This window comes from Oikopleura dioica, chromosome YSR (genome assembly GCF_907165135.1).
Source record: "Oikopleura dioica chromosome YSR, OKI2018_I68_1.0, whole genome shotgun sequence".
Lineage (NCBI taxonomy): Eukaryota > Metazoa > Chordata > Appendicularia > Copelata > Oikopleuridae > Oikopleura > Oikopleura dioica.
The window spans coordinates 333,623-347,242 of record NC_137295.1 but is presented as its reverse complement, the minus strand read 5'-3'; the positions used below and the strand labels follow the sequence as shown (position 1 = coordinate 347,242).

The 13,620-nt window shown below is 36.7% G+C and overlaps 1 long non-coding RNA gene across 1 annotated transcript in view; it reads right to left on the bottom strand.

Moving 5' to 3' along the window:
* The window catches only part of LOC145710773 (uncharacterized), a 32,774-nt gene extending 21,465 nt beyond the window's left edge, over positions 1-11,309 (bottom strand). The window contains exons 1-2 of the long non-coding RNA XR_014135074.1: positions 11,119-11,309; positions 2,021-2,244 (exon numbers count right to left, since the gene is read on the bottom strand). This is a non-coding gene — a long non-coding RNA (uncharacterized LOC145710773). The remainder of the gene's footprint in view (positions 1-2,020; positions 2,245-11,118) is intronic.
* Between the last annotated feature and the right edge of the window lie 2,311 nt (positions 11,310-13,620).

The following is a 13,620-nucleotide window of genomic DNA, read 5'->3' as shown; positions in this document are numbered from 1 at the left end:
GTTTTTCGGCTTTCTTTTCCTTTGAATTTTCCTTAATTTCAGCTCTGAGAAGGTTGATCTGGTTTTCGATTGTTGCAAAGATGTTTTCTTGGGCAAGTGGAGTTATCGAGCGCTTCAATTCCGCAGCTCTGTTGTTGATTGTGTCGTAAGTAAGGCCACTTTTCTCTCGGTTAAGCAATGTTTTGAGCCCGTTGTCTTGGGCGTTAATGAAGAACTCAACAATCATATCTTCGTCAGACTCGGAGAGGGTCTCTTTATTGTAAGCACTCATGAAAAAGTCGGTGATTTTCGCAAGACAAACACCAGTTGTTTCACCACCACGTTGGTATGTGCGTAATTGATGGCGATAGAAGTCCTTTGATCTACCCAAAAATTCACTCAATTTCTTCTTGAAACTTTCCCATGATCGCATTTTTTCTGCTTTTAGTGATCGCCGGATAGAGATTCCGGTTTCGTCAGTCATCAACGATGCGATTGCGATTTGTATGATGTCGGTTTCAGAAATTCCATTACATTTCTGATAGATTTCGAACTTCTTCATCTTTGTTGACTTTTGGATTCTGAGTAGTTTTCCGTTTGTCTTCTTGTGGGGGAGCATTTTGCTTCTGCTGATTAGGTGTTTCAGGATTCGGTTCTCCCTTGATCGAGGCCTCTTCTTGCTCGATTTTTGCAAGGATTTGATTCAGCGATCCCATTTCGATAAGTTCGTTTATTTCTGTTATGTTGATCTTGTGGTCCTCCCTCGCTTTCTTCTGAGGAGCTTCTCCAGTGAAATCAGGTTCGTATTTCAGATCAGATCCAGTTTTTTGGAAATAAAATTTCTTTTCGATGTCATTAAAGAAAGTCGGTTCGATCGCAAGGAGATTCATAATTAATCCTTTCTTTGTGAAGACCGGAAATGGCATAGGGTAGTTTCCTTCTGGGTGAGCATCGTAGACTAGCACCAGTTCTTTGCTCGTGAGCTCCAATGTACTCTTATAGTACATTTCTCCCATTTCGTGAGTTGAAGTTGATCCTTGTTTTGGCGATAGCTTTTATCTTTATGATTTCCTAAAGGTGAATCTGTCGGTGGCGCTTTTTAGGAAAGACACTCCGCTCACTTTGATATCACCCTGGATTTAGAACCAATCCTGAATAAAATACTCTTCTGTGAGATGTGACTAGGTCTCGGCGAACAGTTTTCTTTAGTCACCAATTCTGTAGAGGTTTTGCTTCTTAGATCTCTTATGCAGGAACTATCTAGACTCGGATCGTAGTTTGTGAGTTTATTTCGGGTTGTCGAATGTGGGTGGTTGAACAGAACAGGGCACAGGATTTATAAAGGGAATTGGAACCATTTGCTTAGTGTATATTTAGATAAAAGAAATAAGATTGGAGTTAATTGGAAACGAGCGGTTTGAGATTGGAGTAATTCTAGCACAATGAAATTATAATCTACTGCTAGAGTGTTTGTCTGGATGAACGAGAAGGAGTGAGTTTCAGTAGATATAAACAATTTTTAAAAATAATGATTCGGATGATTGGGAAAGGAGACCAGCGAATTCGGCGTGATTGAGATTGAGTCGCGTTGAGCGGCGCATAGGAATTTCGCGCGTGTGGATATAAACGAGTGAGATTGGTTTTGCTGCAAGCGCGGCGCGATGAATTTTGGCGCCTTAGAGCAAAATTTCTATACCTCAATGAGTATAGGATTTGTTTTCCAGTGGTCTCTCACCCAACCCTAACCCAATTAATAAAGCAAATAAAAAGATTATTACAAATTATCAGATTTTTCTTAGATGAAAATTGCATTCGGGGACTAACCCTAACCCTTTTTTGAGAATATTTTTACTTTTTAAATTAATAAAAAATAACACTAGAGCGTTTCTAGAACATTTCGGATTTGAAAAAACCCCGGGATTCGGAGGGTACCCGATAAAGAGAGCGCTTTTTCTACATAAGGATGGGAATCCTACAATTTTTCCTGTTTAGCAGATTTTGGGGAAAAAATTTGATAAGAATGTCTTTTTAAACCAAGTGCCTTTACTGCATCGAATAACTCAATATGCGCAAAACTTCCAGGATGCCGATCCTCGGAATCAATTATACCTAATAAATCTTCAATTACGATTCTGATTATTTTATAAGTATCTTTCATTATATCAAAAGAAGACATAATATGAACCATGTGAAGATTCGAATGCAAATTTTGACATAAAATGACGATCTCATCAAGTAAACGTGATTTACCCATTCCTTTGTCTCCTTAAAAAGTATTAAAAGATATATTAATTATAAACCCTTCTCCGCTTCCTGCCCATCTTGGTCATATGATCACTGATATTGATAAATTCGGAAAAATAGTATTTTTCAAATTTATCCAACCTTTCTCGATGTCCCGTCAAAAATTATTAAATTTATATTATTTTTGATAGATTCGTTTTTATCATTTTTCATTATGAGAGGTCAACTATAAGACAATCGCGGTATTATTTTTATAAAACAGAAGTTCAGTTATTTTTTTTTTTTAATTTTTATATTTTTTGTCGCACGATTTTCTCAAAATGCCCAAAAATTTGATGAACGCTCCCATCGTTAAGTTCCCCAACAGAACCCCTTAAGGGATCCCCCTCAATTTCCCGAAGTTTGACCGGTATCTACTTTTTTTTTCTTACTAACAAGTTGTTAGTAACAACGGTGACCAGGGGCTCATTTGAACGCTCGTTTTCTAATGACCATATTCTGGTAGAATCAGCTGTCTATCTCATTATTTGATTATACATTAGAGGGCATCAAAGTGATTAATGTTGGCAAATGGCAATTTAAGGTCATTTTAAATTCGTATCTTTTTTTTTCTGGCATTTTCAATAAAATATTTTTTTTTTGTTCTTTCAGAAATTCAGACCCGAATCTTACTATTTTGGTAGAACTAGCATAATCTCTAGAACAAAATCGGGGACGCTCGTCTAAATTCCCAAAGATTTTTGGTAATGCATTACCAAAAATTGGTAATCCATTACCAAATTTTTCTCGTAAATTCTGATTTTTTGTCCAAAAAATGGGTAAATCACTCCCAAATGTCTTCTATCACACAGGCGCGGAGCGCACAAGGGCTCTTTGACTAAACAAAATTGGCACTTTTCGGGAAGTTTGGTAATGCATTACCAAAAATTGGTAATGGATTACCAAAATTGGTAATGCATTACCAATTGGTAATTTAGACGAGCGTTTCTCCAAAATTGTTATGGAAAAAAATTCTTTTTTCCCTATGAAAATGTTTTTCGGGCTACCCGGACTATGTCGCGAATGTCGCGAATGTCGCAATTTCGAAAAAAATAACAATTGTCCTAGAAAAAAATAACAAAATTGCCAAATTACCGAAAGTAGTCATTTTTGTGGCGAAAATATGCTGGAACTTCGTAAAAATGAGAAATATTGAAACGGTCATAAGCGAGTGCCCGCTCCGCGGGTTTACTGGTAGAAAACTCCTTGATATGGCAGGTTACACATCTGTTTTCACGCCCCTACTGTTCCGAGGGATTCGGAAAATTCTCATTTTCTAGAATGTTTTTGTTTTCAATTTTATTATTTTTTTGCTGCGACATTCGCGACATTCGCGACATTTGCGACATTCGCGACATAGTCCGGGAGTCCCTGTTTTTCTTTTTTTTTGGCCTTTATAAAAAAAAGTCGGGGACATTCGGGACATTCGGGGACATAACAAGGGCGTTCCGGACAAGTGATAAAAAATTTCTTAGTTGTTAAAATGATCCTCAGAACATGCGGAATCTAATTATAGCCTAAAATTTTTAGGCCATTGAAACCCGTGTCAAAGTTTTGAAAAATCGGGGGGGGGGGTGATCCGTTAAATTGCAAAAATGTCATAAAATTGTAAGTCACTTAAAAGCGCCGCCTTTACCCGCTTTGAATTGCTCTTCTTGATGATTTTCGGCGTTTTAATGATGTTTTATTTTTGTTTTTTTTATCAAAACTTTTATTCTCGTACATTCAAAAAGTCTTACCATCAGAAAAAAACAGATAATTAAGGATGTCAGTAGCGGGAGTCTAAATTAGGGACCGAACGCAAATCAAAACGGCAAACTTTAAAAATAGAGTTAGGCCCCTGAAATTAAAATCCTTAAAAGTAACTCGCATATGCAGATTTCAAATCTTCTGATCAAATTCCGGTATCACTTCCGGTTTTCCGGATACTGTCGGTTTAACAGCCTTCCTGTGGATGCGTAATCACGCGATCGTAATATGAGATGTATTCTTACAAAAGAAAAAGATTTCAGTAAAGAATATACTCAAAATCGGCAGCGCGTACTTACGCTTGCCTTTTTTGTACTTCTCAACTATGACTCATACAGCGGCGGCAAAGCGCATAACACGCGCGGATGCGCGAAGGCGCCAGAGAGAGGCGCAAGAAAAAAATTCAAAATGTATCGCGCGCTGGGATTCGAACCCACCCCACAGAGAAGATCTAATTCCATGAGTTGACACCTAGGCTAATAAGACTTGGTGTACGCATCCATTTTCGTTGGTATAAATTTTTTGCTAGTTTTTTCTTTCTTCAGGAAAACCCCTTGACTTCTTCGTAATTCCTAGGTTTAACCACCATAAACTATAGAATATAGTCTTTATATGCTTTAAAAGCTCAGACCTTGCTGAGTTGCTGTTCGGGGGTTTTGAAGCTCTTGTATCTCAGACGAGTCGAAAATGCCCGGGCGATAAGTTTTGGCACTTTTGGAACTTCAGTCACGCGCCATGGCGCTATTTCTTCGGAAATTTTATCCTTTTCCGTGCGAATCTGGGATAATTTTTTACGCTCTTTTCGATGAGCTAACAAAAAGAGGTAAGGATTTCACTCAGGAGTCCTTATTTAAATCGTCAGTAGCCAGGATTGAAGTGGGAGAAATTAAATGATCAAAAATTATAAATTTATTCACATTTGCCCTTCGGCTCCATGTTTTTTAAATTTAAGGGATCCCCCCCCGATTTCGTCAACTTTGACTTCGAACTACTTTTTTTAGGGCTGAGCTTTTTACAAGTATAAGGGCTCATTTTGAAGCCCGTTTCTTAATGAACAAACTCTAGTACAGAAATTAATTTTCATAAGGGGAAACACCTAGAAAAGACGGGCTGAAAACATTGATACTCGCGAAAAACCCCATTTTGGGCCATTTTCAAAATCGAACTAGTTTTTTCTGCTCTTAGATAGAGCCCTAAATCAATAACAACTGTCTTCCTTGATCCCTGATCTACAATCTCTAGTACAGGCATGTGATTCCGTCAAGGATTGTAGAATTTTTCTTAACAAGATGTTTATAAACTGATTTTTGCCATTTTTTCGACTTTCTTTGCTCTATAGCGCCTTTAAGTGGTTAGATGTTTTATTTAATCTATTTTTTTCTAATTCAGTTTTCTCTAAGCTTTCTAAAGAGCCCTTATTCATCAGATTATGTCGACTTTGAAAAGTCGAAAAAATTGCGAATTTTTACTAAGTAAAATTTTTCGTTAAAATAAGCCATTTTCAAAGCTGTGTCACCGGTTACCACGTGACAGACTCCCTTTGACATAATATATGAAAATGATCGCCAGACAACGGAGATTCCGAAAATATATAACATAAAAGCCCTCGATGATATTTTTCAAATCGGGAGGGGATCCCTTAAGGGGCTTGACAAAGGCCGGGAAATTTGAGTTGATCATTCTCAGTTACGTCCCCAACCCCACCCACCTCCATCTGATGTAAAAATTAATATAAGCCCAATTTAAAGCTCTATTATGGTTTTTATTGAATTTAAAAAAAAAGACGGAAAATGACGATAAATCGATTTATCGGGGATAGCACACTTTGAGTTTCAAAAAATTAAGTTTTTTTGAAGAGCTAAGAACCATTTCTTATCAGTTTCAAATTAAATCTTATTGTTTCTTACCAAAAATTGGTTTAAAAGGGTTGAAATTATGTGGGCGACTTCGGTTGACAAAAATATTTTGTCGAAAAATTGTCGAAATTGGGGTCCACAAAAGAAGAAAAAACTGTATCTAAAGTTAATATTTGATAAAATATTTGAAAAAATGATAATGATTCGCGTGAGGCTTCGCCGCGCTGCGCGCTTCTAATTGGCTCTTTTATTCTTCTCTCTTTAATTTTTAAAGCGTGATAACTCTAAAACTACGAATTAAAAATTTAAATTTCATATTTGAAAAGCCTGAATCTTAAAACATATATTTTCGTTCATAAGTCCAGAAAAAAAAATTTTGGGTGCCCCGGTGGTGATTTGCGTTCGATCCCTAGTCTAAATTTTCTAAAGATTTTGGAATAAAATCATCAATTTAGTAAGGTAGAGAACTCATGGGGTTGGCGGGGTTGTCTCTTCGAACAGTTCGGGAATATCCTCGAATGTTCCGGGATTCTCCGAATGATTCGGGAGTGTTAGGAACTTTCATCTAAAAGGAGGGTTGTGAGGTCTAAGTGCTTAAGTCGGTTAGAAATCTAATCAGGATCTCGCGCCGCGCTCTTCCCGGTTGAAACTTCGAACAGTTCGGGATCCCGAATGATTCGGGATTAGAAGAGAAAACGGGGGTTTTTGTCTACGAACGATTTGGAATTTTTTTCGATGTTTGTTGTAAAATAAAAAGAATAGAACAACTTAGTAGTAATCCGTTTGGAAGTCAATCGATGCTAAAGAGCCAAGAATTTATTTTTTATAAGTAATGAGTGAATCACCCGTAAAATTTTCTACAAAACAGGCGCGAAGCGCATTCAAGCTCGTTGACGCTATAAATCATAGGAATTTCAACTTCTGACAATTTCCGTTAATTCGAATAATTTCATTATCTTCAGTAGGCTTTTGATCTCGTTTAATCATGCGAAAATTCGACCCTTCCGTTAGATGAAGGTTCCTTACTGTAAGTGTCACTCCCGAATCATTCGGAGAATCCCGAATGGTTCGGGCATATCCCGAATAGTTCGGGAAAATCCCGATTGGCTCGGGAAATCCCCGAATGATTCGGGATCCCGAACTGTTCGAAGAGACAACCGATCTTCCCTGCCATTTTTACGTACACTGCTTCAGTCCGCGTACAGTTAAAGTGCAGAATACACGCTTTTATCGGAAACTCCCGTTTCGTGTTTTATTGAAGATACGACAGAGGCTACTACTAGCCGCAAGAGAACCGTCACGTATAGATAGGGTTATTCCACAAAAATAGCTACCCGAAATAATGGTCCGATGGTCCTCAAAATAACATATGATAATCAGGAGTTTTCGATTTTTATTTTATTGCGAGCTTTCGAAGGGAATGCCCTCCTTCATCAGGCTAGTACAGTTTTTAAGAGAAGCTACAGTAAAATAGGACTCACCGTGAATGGAAATAGAAGTCTAGAAAAGAGTTTAATTGCGTATCTGGGGAATTTGATCTAAGGCTCCAGATACGCAATTAACAATGCCTTAGATCAAATAAAGTGGACGAAACGGAAGTCACCTTGCTCGTTAAGTTGAGGTCGGTTTAACTTTATGAGAAATGATTCAGTCAGTTTGCGGTCATTATAATTTGGAAGGTTTGTTTGCAGAATGGAGAAAAAAGATTTGGCGTAATCGCCAGGTGAGATAAAGGAAGTAACTTCTGGAGAGTTCACATGGTCTTGGTATGCGTTTTGAAAGTCAGGGCAATTTCGAAGGTGTTGTTTAATTGTAGTTTGACTTGTTAGAAATGTGTGGTCTCGCTTACGAAGGTGAAAGGTACGCATGGTCTCACCGATGTAAGTGAGCTGACATTTACAGTCGAATTGATAGCAAATCCCGGATTTTTTGTTGATATCGAGCTTTCTTTTAAGACGAGATGTGATAATTTGTCCTAGGCGCAAAGTTTTGAAAGCAAGACATACTTTATATGCTGGCGTGATTTTACGGATGAAATTAACAATCTTTTTACCTATTTTATTGAAGCGGTGGGTAATAATTACTTATATAAGGGTCTTTCTCGAGAGGGGTGAAGTTAGAATCTTTAATAGATTTGATTATAGATTTGACAAGTTTTACGGGGTAGTTATTTTTAACGAATTTGTCAGTAAGTTTAGATAGAGCGTTATTAAGGTTAGCAGGAGTGGAACAGGTGTTATTTACTCGAAATATTTCACCTGAAAGAAGTCCAAGCTTTTGAGAGATCGGGCTAACTGATTCATTAAAATTATTAAGGGTGTCGCTAGAAGTGGGTTTCTGGTAGAATTTAAGTTCATATTTGTGGGTTTTTGGGTCAAGGTAAATGGTAGTATCTAAAAAGGAAAGACTATTATTTTGAGCGTGTTCTATGGTGAAATTCAGGTCTTTGTCCCAATTGTTGAGTAGGTGGTTAATTCGGGGGAGCTCGTTTTTGTCAAGTACGCACGCAATGTCATCGACATATCTATTGTAAAATTTGATGGTACCACTTGCTAGTTCATGGTCTATAATGTCGCTTTCAAGGTAGTGCATCATGATATTCGCTAAAATACCAGATGCTTGTGCACCCATTGCTACCCCTCGGCGTTGGCGATAATATGAGTCCTGAGTACTGAATGCCGTAAAACAGGTCAGTGTTTATGTAAAAACGTCCTCAAAAATATTTTGCGGAATAATTTGGAGTTCTTCCCCATCGTTGATTTCAGTATCGAAAAATCTTCGTGGGTCGAAATAAATGCGATCTGCTATTCTAGGAATTATGCGTTGTAAATTAACGTTTGTGTACATACTCTGTACATCAAATGAGACAAGCCAGTGTTTTTGTATCGAATGTGTCTCTTGCTCGAAGAAAATTCTTCTTGAAATTTTGGGTAGATTTAATACAGTTATTTATGGAATTTTTGGACATCAAATTTTTGGACATTTTTGAAATTTTAAGGGGTTTTCTTGGGACACTTTTCAAAAGTGCATGTATTGAATTTTTGGACATTTTCTGCGCCAAAATTTTTAATTTTCTGCTTTTTTGCCAGATATGACTTTTTTTCTTATCAAAAATCTTACTTTTTCTTTGAGAAAGATTAGATTGAAGTTTGATCTCGTACCTCTAGAATATTTTTGTCTTTAGAAGAAGGATAAAACAGAGGATGATGGAGATTTTCCTCAGAAAAAAATTTTTAAGCGATTTGGATGGGACATTTTTTTCGGCAGCGTGTATCAAGTTTTTGGACATTCTTGCGAAAATCTTGGGACAAAAATGTCCAAAAATTCCATAATTAACTGTACTGTATTTAAGTTCTGGCAGAAATTTGGTCAAAATTTTTGAAAAGTATCTTTCGATGCCGCTAGTGATTGAGTTTTTACTAGACACTATTGGTCTCATCGGGTGCCCTGTTTTGTGGCGCTTGAATATTCCATAGCTCGATTTTATCGCGTAATTAGGTCGAATGGAATTGAATGTGTCCTTGCCTAGATAGGGTTCTAGTTTACGGATGGTTTTGTAGAACAGTTGGATGTCTTGGTTAAGGGGGTCGCGGTAAATAGGGTATTTTTTTCAAAAATCAGGATTTGTTTTATAGAAAATCAATGGCTTTTACTAATTAATTGACCAAAAATGGTAGAAAAAAGGCAAAAAATGCGTTTCGCCAAATTTCGTTTTGCCAATTTTCGAAGAAAAATTTATCGAAGAAAAAATTTTAAGACCCTACGGCGGGACATTTTTTAGAAGACTGCTGCCTACTTTTGTGGATATTTTTATTTGGTTAATTTGGTATAAAAAGTGTCCACAAAAGAGGAAAATAACTGTACCACGGTTTGCTATCCTAACGATGATAAGGTGGCCCTCTAGAAGAAACTTTAGATTACCATAGAATATTTCAGCTTGAATAAAAGGGGGGACTCAGAGATGGAAAAACAAGCGACTTAGAGATAAGATTACTCTTTAAATATATGCACTCGAAGACATCCCAGTAAACCCAGATAGTGCTTTGGTACTGCGAGTCCCCGACGCCCTTTCGCGGGATACAATTCCCCGAATAAACTAAGAATTTGAGTATAATCATATCAAGCGACAAAAGTGACAATTCCGGAAGGGACAAAATAGAGGGCTAAAGAATCGGATTATAATCATTTGGATCATGGAATATATGACTCAGAATATAGAGGAAACGGTCTTAGACCTTAGCTTGGGATTCCAGTGAGATGAAAAATTTTATTCTGAGTTATCTAGATGGGAACCAAGAGGCAAATTACCTTGCGAATAAAACTGTTTATTCGAATCACTTTCTTAGCCTAAAAATTAAAGAACGTCTCTAAAAGATGGACATTAAGGTGTTTGCGCCTATCGAGGATTCCCGAGCACATTTTAGAGAGTAGAGGAATGAACCATCTATCCTTAATCAATCTTAGCTACAAGTCTAGGATAGAAGAGAATGAGGACACCACGAGAATCGGACCATCTCTAGTCTAACTATTCATCGGATAGTCTTCTAGATAAAAGTCGGAATATCATAAATCCCTTTTCAAGATACTAAGTGAACAACCTTTATGATACATAAAGAATGACTTAGCAACTGAATTATTATTATAAGGATAATTAATTGTCTCACTTAGAGTTTAAGTTCTAGAAGACACCGCGCGATATTATATCAAGCTCAGACTAACTAACTACACTCAATTTCTAAGGGAATCTAAATCGATAGTTCATGTATATTATAGTTAGAACAGTTATATATTTTGTCACTTAGAAGTACGTTATACCTTAAAATTAAGCTAAAAGATTCAATTAGAGAGCAACGGGAAAAATTTTTACCCACGCTGAGATTACAGTAAGGATCTGTAATTATTTGGTCTCCAATAGTTGTTATTGTTTGATCTTTAATGTAAAAAAATCAATGTTTTAAGTGTTTTCAGAGAAAAACAAGAGTCAACCATGTCTTAACCAATCGGTTTAAGATATAAAAAAATCTTTTCATGCGAAAAATTGTTTTAATTTTCAGATTTTTAAGGTGAAAATAAAATAGACTTACAGTTCAAAGTGAGTTGTTCATATTTGCAGTTTCCGAGATCCAAGCCTTAGAGCTTTGACTAAAAAAATTTTTTTTGCTCGGATTTTCGTCGTTTTTTGCATTTTGGAAGCGCAGAACACGAGAAATATAGTACAAGGGGTTCATTTGCGACGGTGCATAAACCTAACCTTCAATTAAAATAAAAGTATTTTCTTGTTCTTTGCTATTTGTCCTGGCCATAATATTGTCGATTTCCTCTATTCGACCCAAAATCGGATGCTCTGGCTTAAGACCCCTGCATAAATATGAAGTTAAATGAGGCGTTGTTTCGAGATACTGAAAAATTGTTCCTGGATCTTTTATGCCTTTCAAAGCTTAGAACGGTCAAGAAGAGTTATACATATATAGTGTCCCCTACTCAATTCAACGCCTTGCTTAATTAGGCAGGTTATATGACGATTTCAAGAATGGCTTTAGAAAAGCTTAAAGGACAAGGCCGAGGGAGCGCCGCGCGCCACTTTTTCTTTTCTCACTTTCGCCAGGAAGCCCGAATTTTAAATTTAACTTTAATAAAAATCGGCATACAAACATAAATTTTTTATTTTCTTTCCTCTCCGACTTTTAAAATTTTCATATTTTGCCGACGAGCTGAGTTATGATCGAAAAACAGAAGCTGGAATTTAAGTGTACAAAAGTAATCGAAACATTCCGATTGACATTTCGAGAGTCCATTGAAAAGCCCGCGGTGTGTTCTTCAAAGCCTACTAGATGAAATTTCCCGAAAACGTCTACTTACAGTGAACCCCAAAGTGGCCTTCAATTGGATATTTTTTGTCTCGAGTCGGATGACAACAAATTTTTTTCATTCTTGGTAAAAAAAATGATGAATGAGGGTTATAGGAGGGACTTTCACGGGAAAACGATTGCGCTTCGATTTTCGTAAAAATTTACTCATAAGTATGGATTTCTCAGCTGATTCTGATGATACCAAAATCTTTCTGATCGGAAAATGCTGCGAAAGACAAACTAAAGACTACTCTTAAAGCTGAGCTTTTTGATAGATAAATGGTCTATAAATTATTTTCCTCTTTGGACATTATTTGTCCCAAATTTTAATAAAAATGTCCACAAAAGTGGGCGATTTCCGCTCCGCTCGCTCCGCTCCGGACTTTTTTGGGTTTAAATAGCTCAAAATAGCTTCAAAATCGCTCATCGCTCCGCTCGCTCCGGAGAATTTTTTTGAAATCGCTCATCGCTCCGCTCGCTCCGGAGAATTTTTTTGAAATCGCTCATCGCTCCGCTCGCTCCGCGATTTTTTCCAGAAATTTTCAACCCTGCCGCCGTAGAGCCTTAAAATGGAAAATTTCACCATTAAAATTTCTTTTTTCTGCCTTTTTTACCATTTTTAGTCAATAACACGGTTTAGGCCATTAATTTTTTATAAAAAACATCCTTATTTTTGAAAAAACACCCTGTTAATTCCTCATAAATTTTCTCAGCTGGACAAATGTCCTTAAAAGTGGAACATTATCCTTGCAAATATGTACCACAAAAACCCTATAAAATGAAGAAAATGTCCACAAAATTGGGGTCCACAAAAGAGGAAAAAACTGTATAATGATAGATCGGAACTCTTGGACTCAAATCTAGGTGAAAATTTAAAGAGGATCGTATGAAATCATCGTCAATTAAAAATTCGAGAAAAATCATCAAAGAGTACCAAAAAACAGAAATTAAAAGTATCATTTTTTACCAAGTTTGATAATCGGAACTTTTACTCGGCAAACGGCTTCTCTGGTTTCCTGCAAGGAAGAGGGGACTCTGGAAAATATCTGGTGTATTGTAGTTTATTCTGTAATTTGGCCAGAGTGAGATCTTGTGAGTTGGACTTGAGCTATTATATTGAATCAGAGTGGCGCAGGGCCTTGTGATATGATAAGAGAAGAGGGGTTGGTGAGAGATGTTGGGGACTCAGCAAAATTCCGATCCTACATCTCTCCCCTACAACGAGAAAAACAGTCGAAATACAAAGCAAGGATAAATATACAAGAAAACAGGTAAGTGTGTTAGTAACAATTTTTATGCAAATGATTTTAAAGAATATTTGACAAGGCGATAAGCAGCGGCGCAGTTGTGAAAAATACAGGTAAACTTTTGTTAGATCATTCTTTTTGGATTTTTGGTTGTTTTATGATTTTTTTCTGTTGAATTATAGAATTTTACGATTTTTTTTTTCAGGATTTTTAAGTTGTTTCAAACACACGCATCGTTAATTTACAAAATGAATAAACTCCCCTCCTCATCTTAAAATTGTTAGTAATTCGAGATAATTGCACTTTTTTTTTGTTAGTGATTAGATGAGGAGGCTTAAATAATTACATTGGGGATTTCGAAATAATTAAGCACAAATTTAATCGATAGTAATAGTACTCTCGTATTTGTTCGCGGCGTTGACATCGTTGTTGACATCGTTGTTGACATCGTTGTTGACATCGTTGTTGACCTCGTTGTTGCACCGAGTATCGTCTGACGATTCACTGTCGCTAATTTTGCTAAGTGCATTTCGAATTTCAAGTTCACTAGCGCTTCTGAAGGGGCCAAGCATAGTTTCTTCAAGGGATACCAGTTGTTTTTTCAATTCGGTTAGTTCCTTTTTTAAATCCTTGATATCGCTTGAAGTAGGGTCTTCC